Source organism: Halichoerus grypus, chromosome 1, assembly GCF_964656455.1.
Source record: "Halichoerus grypus chromosome 1, mHalGry1.hap1.1, whole genome shotgun sequence".
Classification (NCBI taxonomy): domain Eukaryota; kingdom Metazoa; phylum Chordata; class Mammalia; order Carnivora; family Phocidae; genus Halichoerus; species Halichoerus grypus.
In genome coordinates this window covers 213559092-213572038 of record NC_135712.1, presented here as the reverse complement: position 1 = coordinate 213572038, position 12947 = coordinate 213559092, and the positions used below count along the sequence as shown (strand labels likewise).

At 58.5% G+C, this 12947-nt stretch overlaps 1 long non-coding RNA gene across 1 annotated transcript; it reads left to right on the top strand.

Annotated features, from left to right (window-relative positions):
• Positions 1-6290: 6290 nt before the first annotated feature.
• Positions 6291-11959, top strand: LOC118550742 (uncharacterized). Its single transcript, XR_013442171.1, has 3 exons — positions 6291-6502; positions 7576-7686; positions 11580-11959. It is a non-coding gene; the product is annotated as an uncharacterized LOC118550742 (long non-coding RNA).
• The last annotated feature ends 988 nt before the right edge of the window (positions 11960-12947 follow it).

Below are 12947 nucleotides of genomic sequence, written 5' to 3'. Positions count from 1 at the left end.
CCAAATGTCCATCAACAAAGGAATGGATAAACAAGATGTGGCTCATTCATATACTGGAATATTACTTGGCCTGAAAAAGGAAGGACATCTGACACCTGCCATGACGTGGAGGGACCCCGAGGACACTGGGCTCAGTGAGAGAAGCCAGACCCAGAAGGACACATCCTGCAGGACTCCACTCCCAGGAGGTCCCCAGAGGGGCCCCGTCCACAGAGACAGAGAGGAGAGGGTGGGAGCCAGGGCTGGGCCAAGGGGTGGGGAGTCCGTGTTTAGGAAGACGGAAAGTTCTGGAGATGGAGGGTGGGGGTGGGCTGCAGGACAGTGTGAGTGTGCTTCATGCCATTGACTTATACAGGTAAAAATGGTTGAAATGGTCAATTTTCTGCCATATATATTTTATCACAATAAAAAAGTAAAAAGAAAAATAAGTCGACCTGAAGGAGGATATGAGGGTGGCCATGTTCTATCGGGTTCCAGTGTCCCAGTGGATGGCACATCCCATTAGTATATAAGTGTGGTTGTTTAGGAATAAAATCAAATTTTTTTCTTCCAAAAAATTAGAATTAAAAAATGGAAAGGTGCCCCCAAAACAGTGTGAGGGGAAGATGTTAGCATTACTTTAAGCAGATGACTGCCCACCTTTATGCTTCCTCTGTCACACCCGTGGCCGAGTGAGAACACCAGGCAGGGCGCGAGCGGCCTGCTGGGGATCTGGGGTGGGCATCCGGGGAGCACAGACAGAGACAGCGGTAGCAGAATGAAGAATGGATCTACTTTGAATGTCAAGTCGAGAAGATTTGATGCTGCGTCAGATGTCGGGGGGATGGGAAGCAAAGAACCCAAAGGGCTTCTGGGGGCCACAACACATTGGTTTGGGAAGACAGCGAGCATGAGGCGTGAGCCATGACTCTGTTTTTCTTCTTCACAATGGAGATGTGTCCATCAGATGTCCAGAGGCAGTGGACAGATGAATCAGGAGTGTCGGAGAGAGGGTGGGCTTGGCACTGGGGGTGGAGGGGTTGGTCTTCCCCAACTCGAAGGCTGCATGGCATCCCCCAAGGGAGCATGGACAGAGAGGGCATCCCCGGGCACCCCAATGCTGGAGTGCAGCAAAGGGGGCAGAGAAGGAGGCCTGTGGGAACCTAGAAGACGATTGGGTCACGGCCAGCAGTTTCCAGCAAACAGTCCTGGCCGCTCACTGCCTAATCCCCGGGGCTCAGGATACGGTCCTGCAGAGCGGCGCCCACTAAACACCTGCTTAAAGAACAAACATTTGTCTTTAAGCTTGCAGACAAGAAAAATGGCGAGCATCAGGAACCCTCATGCAATCACTAGGGACAAGTCACACCAAAGCAGGTCTTCATTCGCTTGTTAGATCAAACCATAGAAGGAGACAGGCAGAGGGTACCCCAAATTCCAGCGAAGTCAGGAGCTGGACGGTGCCCGGGAGTGAGGAAGAATGTGGCGAGGGTATGCTGATCAGCAAACAGACCGGGGTACACACGGCCCGTTCCTGGACCTGCCTGTGTGTATGTTTGTGCACACATTTATTTTTACTCTTGATCTCAATGTTATATAAATAATATATACACAATTATTTTTTTAAAAGGCTCCTGATCTCTTTCTTCTATCTTTAGAACTGGCAGTATGACATTCTTCCAAGATCTCTGACCCTCCTACCCTCCTCTTGTAATGGACCCTATAAAATATATCAGCTGCTTTCCTAGGGTTGCTGTCGTAGGCTCCCCAGACTGGGTAGCACAGAACAGCTGAAAGACAGTCTATCAGTTCTGGGGCCGGAAGTCCCTAGTCGAGGTGTCGAGGTGTTGGCGGGGCCACGCTCCCTCCCAAGACCCCAGGTCCTGGACTCTCTCCTAGCTTCCAGGAACTTCATAGCCCCATGGCCTGGTCCCAGGATCGCTTCCCAGCGCCCTCCCTCTGTGTGGGTCTGTCTCTCCATGTCCAGATGTCCCCTTCTTATAAAGACAGCAGTCATATTGGATTAGGGGCCCACCCTCCTCCAGCATGACCTCATGTTAACTAATTATATCAACTTCAATAACCGTATCTCCAAAGAAGTTCACATTCTAAGGTGCTGGAGGTTAGGACTTGAACATGACGTTTGTGTGTGTGCACACGGATGTGTGCATGCACTTGTCCACATATAAACACATCTACCTATCTACCTGGCTATCTATCCATCATCTGTCGTTTTTACCTTGACTCGAGTGAAGATGCCGAGGTGCTGAAGGCGAGCTTATCAACCGTTCGGGAGCCACGTCTGGCTGAACAGAGCTACGTCTGGATTCGAGGTAGACCACGAAAAAACACCCGAATGAACACCAAGTTTCCTGGAGAGGCCGTAAAGATTCTGTGCGTGCTCTCAAAGGCCAGCTGGCTGCATGGGGACCGAGGTCCAGTCTGGGAAGATGAGAAAGTTCTGGAGACGGGTGGTGAGTGTGGCCGCTCCCCAGGGTGAGTATTCGAGGCCTCTGAACGGCACACCTAGAAAGGGTTAAAATGGTAACTGTTACGCAATGTATAATTTACTACAATTATTTTTTAAAAGGGGGGAAAAGTCAGTTGGCTAACTGCAAGGCGGGGTCCTGGATGGGGTCAAGAAACAGAAAAAGGGCCCTAATGGAAAAATGGGCGTAGTCCAAATCCACAACAGAGTTTTACTGATGGGGGTTTATGGATGTTGGTTCCCAGCTGTGAAAATAAAGGTGGGGGTGTATGATGTTGGCTTTGGGGGAAGCCGGGTGAAAGGTGTATGGGAAGTCTCTCTAGAATCTTTGCAGCTTTTCTATAAAATTCTAAAAGTTTCCTAAGAGGGACGCCTGGGTGGCTCAGTCGGTGAAGCGTCTGCCTTCGGCTCAGGTCATGATCCCACCAGGGTCCTGGAATTGAGCCCCGCATCGGGCTCCCTGCTCAGCAGAAGCCTGCTTCTCCTTCTGCCCCTCACCCTGCTCGTGCTTCCTCTCTCTCTCTGTCTCAAATAAATGAATAAAATCTTAAAAAAAAAATAAAAAATAGAACTTTTCTAAAATGAAGCTAACAGCCAAAGACAGCAAAACTCAGGGCTACATGGGTGTATACATTTGTCAGACCCATCAAACTATATACTTAATATCTGTGCATTTTACTCTATGTAGCCTATATCTAAATTTTTAAAAAGATTTTATTTATTTATCTGAGAGAGAGAGAGAGAGCACAAGCAGGGGGAGTGGTAGGCAGAGGGAGATGGAGAAGCAGGCTCCCCGCTGAGCAAGGAGCCCGACGCGGGACTCGATCCCACGACCCTGGGACCATGACTTGAGCCGAAGGCAGATGCTTCACCGACTGAGCCACCCAGGTGCCCGTAGCCTATACCTTAATTTAAAGATACCCAGCAAAAGTCACCTGATGGAAAACGTCCATCAGATTGGCCCAGAGAGTCCACATTTTAAAAATGTATCTAAAGGAAATATTTTGGGTTGTGCTTCAAGACGTAGCTGCAAGGATGTTCAACTGAGCGTTGTTTATAAAAGCAAGACACGGGGAGATGATGCAAATGTCCTGTGGCAGGAGTTTTGGGTAATGAAATATGCAGGGGTGATATTTAGAATATTTGGCCACCTGATAAAGCCTGAGCACTGAGTGGACAAGTACCTGAGAGGGGGATGTCAGACCAGCTTTTGGTCGCAGCTGAGCCTCTGCCTACCGTCTGGCACACTGCATGGGGCGCTCTAGCCCCGGGCTGGCAGATGCGCACAACCTCAGGAGAAGTTCCTGGAAGCCTTGTGGAGAGCCCTTCCATCAGACTCATCAGGTCCAGCTCCAAATCGCCAAAAGGGCTGCTGAGGCCTAAGTCAGAGAATCCAGAGCGAAGTTTATTTTATTTTATTTTTTTTTAAAGATTTTTTATTTATTTATTTGAGAGAGAGAGAATGAGAGAGAGCAAGCACATGAGAGGGGGGAGGGTCAGAGGGAGAAGCAGACTCCCTGCCGAGCAGGGAGCCCGATGCGGGACTCGATCCAGGGACTCCAGGATCATGACCTGAGCCGAAGGCAGTCGCTCAACCAACTGAGCCACCCAGGCGCCCTCCAGAGCGAAGTTTAATTCCTAAAATTATGTTGGTGTTTGCACACCATGTTCGTAGTCGCCAAAAGGTGCAAGCAACCTAAAGGTGTCCATCCATGGATGAAGGATACACACGGTGCGGTCCATCCACGCGTGAGAACACACTCCAGCCTTAGAAAGGAAGGGACCCTGACACCTGCCACGACGTGGCAGGGACCCCGAGGACACTGGGCTCAGTGAGAGGAGCCAGACCCAGAAGGACACATCCCGCAGGACCCCACTCCCAGGAGGTCCCCAGAGGAGTCCCGTCCACAGAGACAGAGAGGAGAGGGTGGGAGCCGGGGCTGGGGCAGGGGGGGGGGAGTCCGTGCTTCGTGGGGACAGAGTCTCCGTGTGGGGAGATGGAACGTTCTGGAGACGGAGGGTGGGGTGGCTGCAGGACCGTGTGAGTGTGCTTCACGCCGCTGAGCTGTGTGCTTGGAGATGGTGAGAGTGGTGACTTATGTGTATCTTACACAATAAAAATATCAAGAGTTCTGATCTGTTTTTTTTTTTTTTTAAAGACTAAAAAGAAGGAAAGCAAAGAATATCAGGGTCCAACTCCGCAGAGGCCAGCCTTTTTGATCTGGCAAGTAAGGACATTAGTAAAGAAGAAGGGGCACAGTGCTGCCCGCAAGTACAGAGACAAGCCCCCCGTCCCCCCCAGACTCTGAGTCCCGCTGGGGCCACGGTGCTGAATTTGTGGGCCGCCACAGTGCAGGCCACGGGTGCCCAAGAAACCCGGGATTGTGTGCGGGCACGAGGAAGGCTGGGGGCCGCCAGGAGCCCCTCCGCGCTGCCCCCCTGCAGGTGAAGCCTCCTCCCACTCGGGCTCCACCCGAACCCGCTCCCGGGCAGAGCTCACATTTAACCAGCACGCCCAGGGTGGCCAAACCAGGTGCGCAGGTATGAAGGAGCATACCTGCCTGGCAAATCACTGCCACTTGGAGCGCCCGGAAGCCTCTCCTAGGACAGCCCCCGAGCATCACAGGAGTCCTGCAGCCTCCGGATCCTCAGTGGCTGGGGAGAAGCACAGCCTCCGTGTGCCTCGGGGGCTAGAGCAGCACCCCCCCGCCCCTGTAGGCTGTTTAGACTTGGCCCACAAGGTGGAGGAAGGGGGTTTTTTTCTGGCACAGCTTGCGGTCCCTTACTGCACCCTGCCGCTCAGTATTCCTATCTGTGCAATGGGCCTTGCAGCTCGCCACTCCCGGAGGACGCCTCCCTCTGGCCTCTCTCCCCGCCTGCGCCCTGGTCTCCTGGACGCCCCTGCACTCCCAGGCTGGACGAGGACCCCAGGGCCTCTCAGAACCTGGACAGAGGGCTCCAAAGTCGGGGGGCCAGCCTGCCTGCCTTTGGGGCCTGGCTCCGAGCTCTGTCTCTGCCAGTCTCTCCCTGGCCTGGCCCCACGTTGTAAGAATTTGCTGAGGGCCATGGGTCACATGAGAGAGGCTGATTCCTCCCCCCCCCCGGGCCCCCCCCTTACATAGGGTGATGTCTGGGGACATCAGTAGTTGTGACACTAGGGGGTGCTCCTGGCATCGAGCGGTTGGGGCTGGGGATGCTGCTGAACCCCCCCCATGTGCTCAGGACAGCCCCCCGCCTCCCCGAGAATGATCAGGCCCCAGATGGCCACAGTGCCGATGGGGAGAAAGTCTGGCCTGGGTCTAACTTCAATCCCGCCTGCTGCCAAGCGTGCCCCTTGCTTCTCCCTCTCTGTGCTCTGCAGGGAAGGAAAACTTTCCCCATGGCTCAGGACAACCCAGGACTTGAGCCATCCCGCTGCCCACTGCCCCGGCCGCCCTAGGCAGCCGGTCTCCACTCAGGGCCTCAGCTTTCCATCTGGGCAATAGGCCTGAAGCTGGATAACGAGGGAAGCCTCAGAGATGGTCCCCGGGGGTCGGCTTCGCCTGCGGGACCCCAAAAGGACCAGGCCAGTCCTGGCCCTGTGCCCCCAGCCCAGCCAGAGACGGAGAGCAGAGGAGACCAGACCGCGGGGGTGGGGGTGGGGGGGACGGGAGAACACTGCTGCATTTCTGGTCCGAGTTCTTTCTTTTTTTAAAATCACCGCAGTTGAAGGAGCGACTCCTCCCTCCGTCCTGCGCCTGCCACGTGGGCCGCCCGGCAGCCGCCCCTGTCCCCCGGCCCTCCCTGGGCTGGGCCGGCAGCAGGAGCTTTGGTTTCACTTTGGTGCCACCGGTTTCACTTTCGGGCAGGAGAAGAAAAGAGAGAGGCAGAGCGAGGGATGGAGAGCGCACAGGAGGCTCCTCCAGCCACAGGGCCAGCCGCCCGCCCGCCCGCCGCCTCGGCCACCGCAGTCCCATCCCGGGGGGGGCTGCCTCCTGACCTTCCTCCTGGCCCGGGGATTCTCGTCTCTCTCAGAGTCAAGGTCAAGGGGTCAAGGTCAAGTTCGCTAAGTGACTGTGGGCGGGGCAAGGCACCTCCTCCCTCAGGGCTCCTTTCCCCAAACCCACCCCCTTGAACGTGGGGCTGAGAGTCACACCACCAGCCAACACCAAGGACGGTCCCACTGCATCCCCAGTGGGAGCGGGTGGGGCAAGGTGCAAGGCAGAACAGGATGTCGGGTCAGCTGACTTCCCCCGGCAAGGGACCCTTTGGCCCAGAAACCACTAGGAAGGAGGCTCCATGTGGTCCGAGTCTGGGCCTGGATGTGTGTGTGTTGCGGGGCGGTGGGGGGGGGGAGACGACAGTGTCCCTGAGGCCACCTGCCGTAGCATCTGTCTGGCAGACCCAGGCTGGAAGCCCAGCTGCTCTGCTGGCTTTCCGGCACACCTGCCCAGCTCTGGGACTCGGTGTTTTCATCTGTGAAATGGGCGTGGCCTTGTTGCTTAGCCCCATGCGCCCCCCTCCTTGGGGGGCCCTGCTGCCCTCGTGCAGAATGGGGGTCCACTGCCTTCTGAGCCTGAGAGCCACGCCAGGGCAGGAACCGGGCCCCGTCCCCCGTCTCCGCAGCACAGGCTCAGGGCCTGGTAGAGGACTCGCCAGACAGGACTGGGGAGTCACCCGAGGCATATGTCAATAACATGGCGCGGGCAAGATAGACAATGTGTGTGCCAGTGGGACAGGGTGGCTTGTTTTTTTAATAACAGCTTTATTGAGATATTAATTCACCCACTTCAAGTGTATAATTCACTAGTTGTTAGTACGTTCACGGAGCTGTGCAACCACTACCACTCTCTAATTCTGGAAAGTTCCATCGCCCCAGAAAGAAGCCCCATCCCTTCCCCTCCTGCAGACCCCGGCCCCCACGAGCCCCCTTCCCGTCCGTGGATGAGCCTGTTCTGTGCGTGTCACCCACGTGGACTCACACCCCGCGTGGCCTTCTGTGTCTGGTTCCCTCCCTGAACGTCGTGGGCTCGGGGTCCGTCCCCGGGACAGTGTGTGTGGGCGCCTGTGCTTGTGGCCGAGGGACGCTCCCGTGCATGGGGGACACACTGTGTGTATCTGCTCTTCAGCTGATGGACATCTGGCCTGTTTCCAGCCTGGGCTCTGGTGAATCACACTGCTGTGAATGGGGGCAGGTGTTACGGTGACCACAACGTGTTGACTAGTGTGTCTCCACCCCAGTAAGTGATGTTTGGGGACCCTGTGTTTTGTGGGGTAACAAGCACCATAACGTGCAGAGAGAGGAGGGGCAGCCCGCGGAGGGGCTCTGGCAGCCAGGCTCTCTAGGTCTCTGCTGGGCTCCGGGAACCCCTTCCCCACCCCCTAGGTTGGCCCAATGGTGAACCCGGGACTCCCCCAGAGGCCCCCAGAGGCTCCCACACACCCAGGGGCAGCCCTCAGGTGCTGGCTGACAGAGCGCAGGGCGCCAGGCGGGCTGGGAACACAGGTCTGGAACGCGGTCCCTTCCCTTTAAAGGGGAGGACCACTGGGCTGCTGTGGGCAGGGAAGGGAGGGGAGAGGCAGGGAGGGGAAGGAGGAGTCACACAGGGAGCCACTTCCTACTCTTTAATGTGGGGTGAAGACAGGAGACAGCAAACCTAGGGGTTCTTTCAAGCATCCCTCCTGACCCCCAACCCCAAGACCCCTGGCCTTGGCCTTGCCAACGCACCTCCCAGGTCCTGGTGCTGGGACCCCGGCCCCCCTGCGGATCAGCCAGAAAGCCAGCCCAAATCCAGGTGTCATCCATGGGGAACCAAGTCCAATGTCTGCTCACGGGCCCAGTGGGGAGATGTCCATTCCAACCCTCTGCCTGCTTTTTAATTGGGGCGCTTGTCTTTTGGTTGCTGAGCTGTAAGCATTCTTTATACTCTGGACCCTAGAGCTGTCTCCCACTCTCTGGGTTGTCTCTTGATGGGGTCCTTTCATGCACCCGATTTGATCAGTCCAAGCGCACCTGTGTTTTCCTTTGCTGCTTGTGCTTACATGTCGTGTTGAAGAGCCCACTGCCAGGTCCGAGGCCACGAAGGTGGGAGGTGGGAAAATCCAACAAGCAGCGATGCTGAGGGTTCACTGGAAGGTCTGGTGGCCCTTGTTGGGGAGGGGGTGGGGAGCAGGCTGCCCTGAGTGGGGGGGGAGGAGGGATGTTTGTCCTGAGCCTGAAGTTTGAGCAGGAGTTGGGGCTGGAGAGGGGTGATGACAGAGAAGCTTCCAGAACAGGGAGCAGCAGGTGCACACAGGGAGGGAGGCGAGAGTGAGAGTGAGAGATTTGCACTTCCCCTACGCCCCTCTCCATCCCTGCGCCTGCACCCTGGGTCCCAGGGCCCAACAGACATGGGGGTGGTGATGTGACTGTGTTTAGAAACCTGGGTCCCTGTGAAAAAATCCTGTCACTGGAAGAAAGGGGATGAGGGTCAGGGCAGGGGGGTGGCGAGTGACCCCTGCATGAGCTTGTACGTGAGCGGAGGGGGTGATTGCAGCCACACAGAGGGTTACAGGGGTGAGGGAAGCAGGGGTGGCCTCCCTGAGAAGATGAATTCTGAGCAGCTGCCCACCCATCAGTGAGTAGGAGCTAGGCAGGTGCAGAGGGAACAGAGTGTGAAAAGGCTCAGAGGCGAGCAGAACCGGACATGTGCAGGGAGTGGACAGCCGAGCCAGGTGGGCTTGGTTCTTTGGGGGGCAGGGGGCACCCAGAACAGCTTCTCAGGGGCCAGGCTTTACCTCCACCCAGCCAGGGTCTCTGTGGAAGAGACAGATCTAAGGGCTGGACCCCGGGCAGGCCGTGTGGGGGTCTCCAGGCCACGGCCTCGCCCTGCCCTTTAGGACCCAGCTCTGTGACGTTCTTTGCACTCCAAGGTCTGCTTCCCTGAGGCCCCTCATTGATGCCTGGACGTGCACCCCCTCATCGCTGGTGTGGCCCCAAGAGGACAGCCACAGTCGGGGCTAGACCCCCGTGCGGGGCAATCTGTGCGTCCTGCTCCTTATTAACTCAGCTTCCTAAACCTGTTTGTCTGAGGTTACTGCCTGGCTCGCGGTCGGCAGCTGTCCCTGGCACAAACTACTAGTTTCTTAGCCAGACACCCAACTGACCTGGCTCCCAGCGTGGCCACCACCCAGTCCTGCGCCCAAGGCCAGTGGGGGGTTGAGTGCTAACAGGCTTCGGTTCCACCTGGTGGCCAACGACCAGGCCCCTTTATTTCCCACTGCACCACCAGAAAGGGTCGACACCAGGCATAGCGGGGTCCCCTGACTGCCTTCCCATGTCCAGGGGGGTGGTCACTGCTCCACTGGATGGCTGTTAAGTATTTTGAGCCCCATCCCCCCTCCCCAGGCCGGTGGATCTTCTCCAGGGCCCATGTTCTGTGGCCCACTGCCAAGCCTTGGCCTCCGCGGGCTCCCCTGCTGGGGATGCCCCCTGCCTGAGGGCCCTTGGTGACCCTCCTTCACAGGCGGTTCTCGGCGAGAACACCCAGTCCATGGGGTTCTGCCTCGCTTTGCCTTTAGCCTTACGGGCGCTGTGAGTTCTGTTCAGCTCTATGGCCAGGCTGCGGACCCCGTAGCGGGGCATCAGGGGATTGAAAAGACAGCGACTGAGTCAGGAGAAAGCGTGGCTTTGGCAACGGCAGGATGGCCGGCGTTTGTCCTGGGAGAGGTGGGACCCCCTGGGTGGGCCCCATGTCACCTTGGGCAAGTAGCCTAGCGTCTCCAGGGGTCAGAGACCTGTGCAGCCCACAATACGGGGTGTGGCCGGGGTAGAGAGAGAAGGGATTCGGAGCTGCTCTGGAGAGGATCTGCTCTGTAGGCCTGGGAGGACCCCCTCTGCTGGCGGGGCGGGGAGGGAAGCGGGGGACTCCCAGGGGGCATGGCCTCCCTTGAGGCTGCTGAGCCAGGGGGAAAGCGGTGTGGGTCCTGCAGCCACGGGGTGGGCGTCCCAGGGGAGGAGGCAGGGCGGTGGGCCGCAGTCCCTCCCTCACCCGAGGCCCCCGGTTCTCCAAGGGCTGCTCTTCGGGCCTCCCTCTGTCCCCTGGGAAGCCCGGGGAAGAAACCCGAGACTGAGCCTCGGCCTCGGTTCAGGCTGTTCAGGCTGCGGTGGGGCCCAGGCCTCTCCCTCCGGCCCTCCTTCCTCCTCCTCCGGAGCCAGCCCGACGTTGCCATGGGGACGGCAGACCAGGCAGGTCCTCCACCCACCTGGCCCAGGGCTGCCCCAGGCTCACACACCTGGTCAGCTCCGAGCCCGGGAGGGGCGGGGCCTGGAGGGCCCCTGCTGCTTTCGTTTTGAGGGCACCCCTTCCCCTTCCTCACCCCCACTCCACCTTGGACCCTGCTTTCTGGGAAACCCTGTGGCAGTTTCCTCTGACCTCTGTTAACCCGGAGTCCCTGGCCCACAGAGGGAGGCCGACTTCCGCCTCTGACCTGAGGCTTCCTGCCCGGCACATACCTCCGCCCAGAGGGCTGGCTGAGCACCTTTCTCTGGACTCCCCACCTCCCAGAAGGTTCCGGGCCCCCTCTGCCCACATCCCTCCTGCCGCACCGTGTCCCGGACTATGGCCACAGGAAGTCCACTGGTTTGGGCGGGGAGGCTGGGACACAGATGCTCTGCCTCTTGGTCCATCAAACTGGGGTAGGGTTTAGGGCTGAGTCAGGCTCTCCGCCCTCGGCATCGTCCACGGGGGTGCTGTGGGGGTGGAGCAGCACCCCCGGCCCACCCCCTCGATGCCAGGAGCTCCCCAGTGGACCACCATCACGTCCCAGACATGGCCCAGCGTCCCCTGGGGGCAGGGTTGCCCCAGGTGAGACCCCTGGGAGGCCGCACACATTTAGATACACACGCTGAGGGACATCTGGCTGGCGGTGGAGTGCGCGGCGCTTGACCTCGTGAGCTTGAGCCCCACCTAGAGCTTACTTAAAAATAAACACACAGAGTGGGAGGGAGAGAGGGGGTGACTCATAGACACCGGGGTCACCCTGGTTTGTACCCCGGGGGCTTTACTCTGGGGTCCAGCATGAGCAGGGGCTGGACTCAATTTCTTTTCCAAATAATTAACGCGGGGTCTCCCCCCCCACCGCCCCACTGCAGCCATTCGGGATCCTTCTCTGCGGGGCGTCCAGGGCGCTGTGGGGGGCTGAGCAGCCTCTCTGGCCCCCACCCACCGGATGCCAGGAGCACCCCCAGTGTGACCACAGACATCTCGGACGTGGCCCTGTGTCCCCAGGTTGAGACCCAGCAGGCTGACAGCCGGAGGGGCTTGGGCCTCTGCTGCCCGACGCGACCCCCGGCCCCGGAGACGTGGCCACGCTGGGCTAAGGTGCGCTGCGAGGGCAAAAGACACGCCGGATTCCAAAGGCTCCGTGGAAGAAGACACAAAGAACGTAAAAGACCACACTGCTAATTTCTCATATTGGTTACAAGGCGAGAGGGTAGTATTTTGCCTCTGTTGGGATGAATAAAACATGCCATTGCATTACCTTCACCTGTGTCTTTCCCCGTCTTACACGCAGCGCTGGCCCGGCAGTGACCTGGGCTGGGTCTGCAGGCTCGTGCCCTGCGCTCCGCCCGGGCCACCCCGCCGAGCTCGCTGCGGGAGGGGAATGCGGGTGGGCTTTCCTGGGGGAGGGGGGTGCACCACCGGGCCGTCGGGTGAGCCGCTCAGGACTCCGCCGCACAAACGGTGCGGAAGGGAACCAGGCGGGGACGGGGCCCACCCTCCGGGGACGCAGGGGACAGGATGAGAAAAGCTGGCGCGGACAAGATACCCAGGATCTTCTCCCAAACCAAGCACAGGAACAAAAAAGCAAAGACAACACAAAACAAACGAAGAGCCCAACCAACGCTCAAGATCCCAAAGCTCGGACGCCTTTCCTGATTGATTTTGTTTGGACAGAGAGGTCAGAAAGATGGGGTGTCCGGGGTCACAGGTGTCGTGTCCGCAGGGGCCCCCGAACGTGGACGCAGGGTCTTCGGGCTCCCATACTTGGTGGCATCGGGATTCTTCAAGAGGAGCCGAGAAACCTCAACACGGCCGCACGAAACGCTCTGTATCTCCTAAGGGCCACCTTCTGCTGACCCCCACGTCAGGAGACCCCAAAACCAACAGCTCCTACGCAGCTCAGGAGGAGCCTGCCCCCTCGCAACAGAGCCTGTCAGCAGGTCTGTCTGGCCGACGGGAGAGCCGGGTGTGCAGGGGAGACACCGGGAGGTGCTGGCCTAGGTCCCCAAGGCTCTGGTGAGTTCCCGGCTTCCCAGGAGCCTGGTCTGGGACAGACAGGGAAGAGAAAGAGTCCGCTTCTCTGTGGTCCGGCCTGGGACACCGAGCAGCAGAGGCCTCACCTCACCGATTCCAAATCCTCCCCGAGCCCTCAGGACCCAGTCACCGTGGTCTCTTACTCCTTGAAAACGGCAGCCCCGTTACCAGAGGCTCGGCGGCCGTGGCGTGTGTGGGACAGG